The sequence below is a fragment of the Notamacropus eugenii genome, chromosome 3 (assembly GCF_028372415.1).
Source record: "Notamacropus eugenii isolate mMacEug1 chromosome 3, mMacEug1.pri_v2, whole genome shotgun sequence".
Taxonomy (NCBI): domain Eukaryota; kingdom Metazoa; phylum Chordata; class Mammalia; order Diprotodontia; family Macropodidae; genus Notamacropus; species Notamacropus eugenii.
Window position 1 is genome coordinate 466,046,032 of NC_092874.1, and position 7,669 is coordinate 466,053,700.

At 40.5% G+C, this 7,669-nt stretch overlaps 1 long non-coding RNA gene across 2 annotated transcripts; it reads left to right on the top strand.

Annotated features, from left to right (window-relative positions):
- Window positions 1-915: 915 nt before the first annotated feature.
- Window positions 916-7,384, top strand: LOC140531769 (uncharacterized). Of its 2 annotated transcripts, none has more exons than XR_011976429.1 (4): window positions 916-1,378; window positions 2,303-2,377; window positions 3,115-3,169; window positions 7,038-7,384. It is a non-coding gene; the product is annotated as an uncharacterized lncRNA (long non-coding RNA). The 2 variants fall into 2 exon arrangements; XR_011976430.1 differs by having other exon boundaries at window positions 2,306-2,377.
- The last annotated feature ends 285 nt before the right edge of the window (window positions 7,385-7,669 follow it).

The following is a 7,669-nucleotide window of genomic DNA, read 5'->3' on the forward strand; positions in this document are numbered from 1 at the left end:
ACTCAGTTCTCAGTACTACATTGTAGGATGGTCATTGCTTAGCTGCCCTGACTGAGAGAAAACAAAATGGTAAAAAGCCCATGAGCTCATTGCACATTGAGGCCAGTAAAAGGAACTACAGATATTTAACCTCAGGAAGAGACAATTTAGGGGGAACATGGTTGCATCCATATGTATTTAAAGGATTGTTACACAGAAAGGGGATTGGATTTACTTTGCTTGGCCTCAAAGGGTATTACTAATAGAAACATGTAGAATTTGCAAAGAGGTGATGTTAGGTTTGATGCAGAAAAATACAAAATCCCAATGTATAAATAACCTTTCTTGACTAAAAGCATTTTATTCCATAGACGTACTATAGAATAGAATGGAAAGGCAGAACAAAACACTGCCTTAAGGGTTCTACACCAACAATGTTTCACTGAGAAATGTCCAAATTGTACACTGTTCCTTGAAAATTCAAAAGAGACATTATTGTTCCACAATTCTCTGATTGTTAATATTAAGTGAAGTAGAAAACTGGGAGATGTATACTGTCCAGTGGTGTTTGCTACCATAGTAGAAAAGATCATCCACAGACTTGAAGGCAAGAAGGGATTCCCCATAAATGTTGAGGTCTTCCATGTACTCTTAGCAAATGACTTGCATTGCATCCTGGGCTATCTCCAGTCATCCTGATGAATATCTGGTCGCTGGATTCAGATGGCTCTGGAGGAGAAGTGAGGCTGGTGACCTGCACAGCCCTCCCTCATTCAAAACAAAGTCAAGTGCAAGTCATGTCATCATTTCTCAGATGACATGGTCTTCTTTGGCAACGAAGGATGACCACAACAGCAACAACAAGAAATGACATCATAATGGCTCCATTAAACCCCAGACTCAATCCCTGGTGCTCCCCCACCAGAAGGGTTTGGATGGACTCTTGGGTACACTAACCTTCATACCTATTGTATATGTATTGCTATAGCGTCCCTAAAATGACTGTTAAAGTCACAAGACTCCAATCACAGTTTATGGAAGAGGAAAAGGACTTTCTAATCCTATATTAGATGTCTAGAACCAGTGGATACAGGGAATCAAAAAAGAGAATTAATCTTACCCCAGGAGCATTCTAGTTGCAAGCCTCAGGTCTGAATTATAAGACCTATCAACATACCCTGGTCAGAGAGAAGTTTGTTAGTTACCACACTTCAGTAGGTTTTAGCAATAAGCTTCTGGATGGCCCTGAAGAACTGAAGCCCAATATATAGTAACAGCGGGCAACACAGCAAGCATAGGACAGAGATACACAGGAGAAGTGATGCCCAGAAGAGATAATGTGACATCCACCACAGAGAGATACAACAACATCACCAAATGATACTGCCAACTCTGGACTGTAAGAGATATGCATTTCTTCAGTTACATATGCCCTTCCTCACTCATATGTATACTGTGGACATACAAATTCCTGATATATGCTTAGTCCACGTGCGACTTAACTACATGGGTTGTCCCCTACATACATGCTTCTATGCCATATGTGTTCCTATAGGTATGCCTTGGTAGGTATTCCATGGTCATATATAGTCTCTGTTCATCAACCATCAATAAGTTTTGCTTAAGTGTCTGCTATATGACAAAAACTGGGGATACCAAAAAGCCTCCAAATGGCCCCTGCTCTCAAGGCACTCATAGTCTAAAGGTCCGTGTATGTGAACCCTTCTCAATTTGTGATATGGTTACCAGTACAAGAATGTACCCCATCTGTTCATGGGGTTATCATTTCTCATTACTTTCTTTGATGTGTTTTTAGATTTAATACATTCATTTTGCACTGACGTGACATAGCTGACAGATACAAGTAAACTTATCAGTAGGGGCAGGTAAGCTATGGTTGTGAGTGGATGCAAATTGTCGAACTATCTAGAACCTAAAATAGCTTTTTTTTTTGAGTGGGGGGCACACCATGAAGCAGGAAATGCCCCAGTTGCTATACTAACATTATAGTGTTATAAGATTGAGTCTGGTGACCTTGAGACTGCCATTACAATCTCCCCTTAAAGGAGGCTATAAGCTTATAGAACATAGTCATGGAGAAATACTGACAATAATATCTTCCAAAGGTTAGTACAGCTATGTCCCCAAAAATAATATTTTGTCTAATACCAGCTCATTTTTCTCTCTGATAACAAATCCCTCCAAATAATATTGTGTCCTGTCCCCTGATATGAAATAGGCCAGTTCCAGAAAGGCCATACAAAATCAGAGTATAAGATCCCTATTCTCAGAGTGACACTTTGAAGTACACCCTCTGTTCCAGCAGGAGAACACCTTACTGCTGGACTACCCCTTTCCTGCTGAATGGACCCATTCCCCAACACAGTGATGCCTTTATGTGAGTTATACTCTCTGTCATTGTATATGCCTCAGTTGTATATTGGGTCCCATTTTCCTCTCTCTCTTTTCCTTCTCTTCCCTATTGCTTGCAATCAAGCTTTGCAGTGAGCTGATTCCTATCATTTTACATGTTTTTCTCAGCATTCAAACTCATCAAGGGGTTGTTTTCCCTGAATGTCTCTGATTGGTCCATGGGCCATTCCTTAGACGTAAACTGGGTAATCAGACAGAACATAACCTGTTGACAGCCACACCTACATTGGTGTAGTATGGCACTGTGATCCCAGATGTGGAAAGGAATGGTCAAGAAGGGAACCCTATATCTTCCCAGGAGGGACTCGCTAATGCCAGAGGACTGTCTCAAAACATATAGCTACCCTAAAGTGAAATGTACTATGTTGGGAGGTAGCTGGCTGATTGAAGGTCTTAAAGCAAAAGTGGAAGACCACTACTGGCCATGGTAGGGAGAAGATACTCATTCAAATACAAACTGAAGTAAACTATATCTGGGTTCCCTTCTAAATCTGAGAGTCTATGATGTGGGAAATGAGGAGGATGAGAAAGAAGGAAAAAAATAGATGGCTGAACAGAAGTTTGCTTCATTCTGTTCTTTCCTTTTTTCTGGGCTGCAAAGTTCTATAGAACATAGTTTAACTTGTGAGATTTCCCACCATTTTCAGGAGACTAAACAGCCTCCTAGTTTTGATGCTCACATTTTCTACTATTTGTAAACAGGACTCACAACTATATGCGGTGACTCCAAAATAATGCTTTGGCAAGCATCTCACAAGTAAGTACCTCCTTTCCAAGTTCATGGTATGCCTTCTTCAGGGATATGTGTTGGGTGAGTCAGTCAATCAACAAGTATCTATTAAGCTCCTGTCATACGCTAGGCACTTTGCCTGGTGTTGGGCAGACAAGTATAAAGGATGAGATAATCCCTACTCCCACATGCCACTGTGGGTAGGAAGGACGACAAGTACATACATAAATATAAAGCAAGTCATGTCAATAAGTACAGCATAGCTAACTACAACGTGCTTTGGGGGAGAGAGCTCTAGAAGTTGATGGAATCATGAAAGTCTTGATGGTGCTTGAGCTGCCTCGTAGGGAAAAGAGAAGGATGCTGTTAGACAACAGCAAAGACGTAACAGAGGAGTATATTCCTGGGACATGGGATGACCAGTACAAAAGCACTAAGAAAGGAGATGGAAGGTTGTAATGAGCTTCTTTGACTAGAAGACAGGGTGCAGAAAGAGGAGTGATGTTCTTTGGAACTAGAAAGATCATTTAGGCTCAGGCTGTAAAGAACTTTAAAAGCAAAACAGAGGAGATTTTCTTTTCCCCTATAACCGTTTGTCAGTCATTAGAGTTGATTGATTAGAGGATGTGTGTAGTCATATCTACACATAAGGAATATTGCTTTGGAAGCAGTGTATAAAATGAACTTGAAGCAGGGCAACCCAATCCATTAGGGGCTTGTTGCAGTTATCCACACCAGAGGGGATGAGGACCTGAAGTAAGGTGGTAAGGCGGTAAGAGTAGGCCAACTTAGGGATGAGATGGAAGAGACATTATGCAGGTAGAGAAAGGAAAACACGGAACTGGTTACAAATGTGGTGTGAGGGTAGTGAGGAGCCCAGAATAAGAATAATTTTGAGGCTATGAACCTGGAATAATGTTGGTGCTTTTGATAGAAACAGTTAAGGTTAGAAGAGGGAGAGCTTGGGAAGAAAGAGAAAGAATTCAGCTTGGAACTTGTTGAGTTTACAATGTCTCCAGGACATTCTGTTTGAAATGTAAACTGGGTGACTGGCAATGTGGGACAAAATCTTGAAAAAGAAATCAGGGCTAGATAGATAGATAAGTAGACAGACAGACAGACAGGTAGATGATAGATAGATAGATAGATAGATAGATAGATAGATAGATAGATAGATAGATAGATATACATAAATATGAGGCATCTATAGAGATGACAGTAAAATCAATAAACATTGATAAGGTTACTAAGAGTGTAGGGGCAGAAAAGGGCCATGGATAGAATCTTGGTAACCATCCATACTTGGTGGCATAATAGCGAGAATAAGCCAATAAAGGAGATGGAGAAGGAGCAGTCAAACATGTCAAAGAAGAACCAAGAGAGAGCAGAGTCATGAAAATGCAGAGAGGATGTTGAGGATAAGGTGGTCAGCAGTGTCCAATGGTGAAGAAGGAAGAGATCTAAGAAAATAACATTAGAGCTGACAATTAAGAGATCACTGGAAACTTTGGGGAAAACAGTTCTTAGTAAGTAAAAATGTTGAAAGGTAGACTTCAAATGGCTAAGGAGTGAGTGAGCGGAGAGAAGAGAAAGTGGAGAAAATGAGTGTTTAACTGAGAAAGGAAGGAAGGAGATATAGAACAACACCTTGAGGAGACAGTAGGATATAGCAAAGGTTGGTTTGGGACAGGGGTGGGGGAAGTTGTTTTTTAATGAGAGTGATGAGGAGGTTTGAATGCAGTAGGGAAGAAACTAGTTCAGGACTAGAGAACCTTTGACCTCTTAGCCACATATGACCTAGGTCCTTAAGTGTGGTCCTTTGGGATCTGAAGCTGAAGCTGTTCAGAGGGGTAGAATTCCCAGATGACATAAACTTGATGTTTTTCCATATGACCCAGAGATATCTTACACTCAGTGTGTCCTCCTAAAGCCACTCCTTTTTTTAATTTCCCTCTGTCTAGGTTTGGTTCCTTGTTTTCTTTAACAACACTAACAATGATAATGGTTTACATTTATATAGTACCAATTACATGCCAGGAATACGAGTGCTTTACAAACATCTCATTTGATCTTTACAATAATCCTGGGAGATAGACCTTGTTATTATCTCCAGCCAGTTCAGGAAACTGAGGCAGACTGTCGTAAGTGACTTGCCCAGAGATATATGGCTAATAAATATCTGAGGCTGGATTTGAACTCAGATCATCCTGACTTAGACCAGCCACTCTATCCACTGCACCACCTAACTACCTCTAAATATATCAAATATCCAATCATTTGCCAAGTCTCATTGAATTTTCTTCTACTATATACCTTGTATGTGTTCTCTTCTCTGCACTGACATGGCTACCACCCTAGGTCAAGCCTTCATCATCTCTCACTTGAACTACTGCAGTAGTTTTCTATTAGGGGCCTCCTTGAACCTAGCCTCTACTCCATTCCAGTTCATCCTCCATAAAGGTACTGAAGCGATATTCCTAAAATGGAGGTCTGACTTGTATAGACAAGTAAAATAGGATCTTTTGCTGTTTTTGTTTTAGTATAATCAAGAAGTATAATGCCTCTATTTGAATGTGATTAAGGAGGATCTTTCTCACCCATTGTCGGGCCTGGGAAGATTTGTAGGAAGGTCCATGCCTTTTGTTAATAAGGCACTGGCTCTCAAGGGACGTGATGCCCTCTGGCTCTAAAAAATGGATAAAGACTCTGAGTGCAGGTTTTATTTTGGGGCTTACTGACTAGAAGTGTTTGTTTGCACAGACAAGGCCAGAGAAGGGGGAAGCAGCTTTAAGGAGTCCCCTGGCTTTGAAAACCCAGATGTCAGCGGTTCCCTCTCTGGTAACTATGGTCAGACAGTTGGGTCTGTCTGTTGAATTCAGGCAGAAGAAGCCATGTCTGTTGATCTTTGATTTCTCTGTATGTTCTTTGAAGTTCAGGGTGCTGACTCCCCTGAACTAGGTGAATGATATGTATGCTTGGTTAAAGGAATGATGATACATGTGCTTGATTAAAGTGATGGTTAACTCCTCAAAAGTTGCCTTTTCTTTTATGAATGCAGATCTAAGAACCTGTGACAGCAGGTTCCCCTGTGTATGTTGGGGTGCTTACTGATACACCATGTTCCTCTCCTGCTCAAGAAGCTCTAAAGGCTCCCTACTGCATAAAGAATAAAATACAAACTTTTCTCTTTGGTGTTTAAAACCCTTCCCAATCTTACTCCCACCCATTCCCTGCCCCCAAGTGATTTCCCATCATTCCCTGTTACACTTTAGTAGGATGAGTTTCTCTTCCTATAACTGACATTTTCTTCCTACCTCCATGACTTTGCACAAGCATCTCATGCTTGGAATTTGCACTCCCTCCTTACTTCCAACTCCTAAAATCCCTAGCTGTATTTACTGCTTTATTCAAGTCTCAGCTGCCACATGAAAGAAGTCTTTTCTGATCTTTCCACTTGCTAGAACTTTTCCTTATTTTTGCCTTTCTATCCTCACACCTCCCCTGGTACTTGGCACTAGTGGGCACTTCAATGTGATTTGAACTGAATTAATGGTGTACAGTGATGTGCAATATGACACAGGGATGACCATGATTTTAGCCTCTTTCAAACAAAAAGTATGTTTATTGGGAGAGTCTCTTTTTTCCATAGGGATAAATTTCTAATGGAATTTAATGGAAAATAGAATTTTTCAGAATTATTTTTACTGTCAACCATAAATTAGATGGAACATCCACCTATCACAAAGGGAAAGATGTCTGAATTATAACTGACCAATACTGTGAAGTGGACCTAGGTCAGAGCAGAGTGTCTCTACAACTTACATGCATCTCCAAGCATTTGATCAGCAGTTTAATATGCCTAAAAAACCCTTGCTTTTCCATTTATCCCTCATAGATGCTGAAGTAGGGATTTTGTCAGCCAGACCTATGACTGCTAGATGGGGTACAAAAGCACTGTTCCTGATGTCTGTCTCCAGAAAACATGTCAGCAATGAAAACCAGCAGATTCAGCAAAACATCGCTTTGTGCACTGATCTGGATCCTATTTACTGTGTGCATTCAACAAAATCAACATTTCCCATGACATGGTTGCAAATGTTTCTGTCATGTAGTCCCATTCCAAAGGATCTCCAGTTTAGATTGATCCTAGCAATGGCAGGAGTCCTCTGATAAAGTCTTTGAGTCTCTCTGTCTCCATTTGCATCTGAGCATCTGCTTAAAAACATTGTGTATGTAACAGATTTTCAGGTACTTATGAGCAACTTTCCTGTTCTTAATTCATATTTTCTGAGACACTATACGGTGCTCATATTTGATACAATAATAATAACTATTTCTACAACCACAATAATAGCTAGTATTCATATACCACCTACTCTGTGCCAAACATTGTGTTAGGAACTTTGTAAACATTATCTCATTTGCTCCTTATAGCCACCCTGGGAAGAAGGTGTTATTATCTCTATTTTACGGTTGAGGAAGCAGAGGCAGACAGGATCAGTGATTTTCGTACGATCATACAGCTAG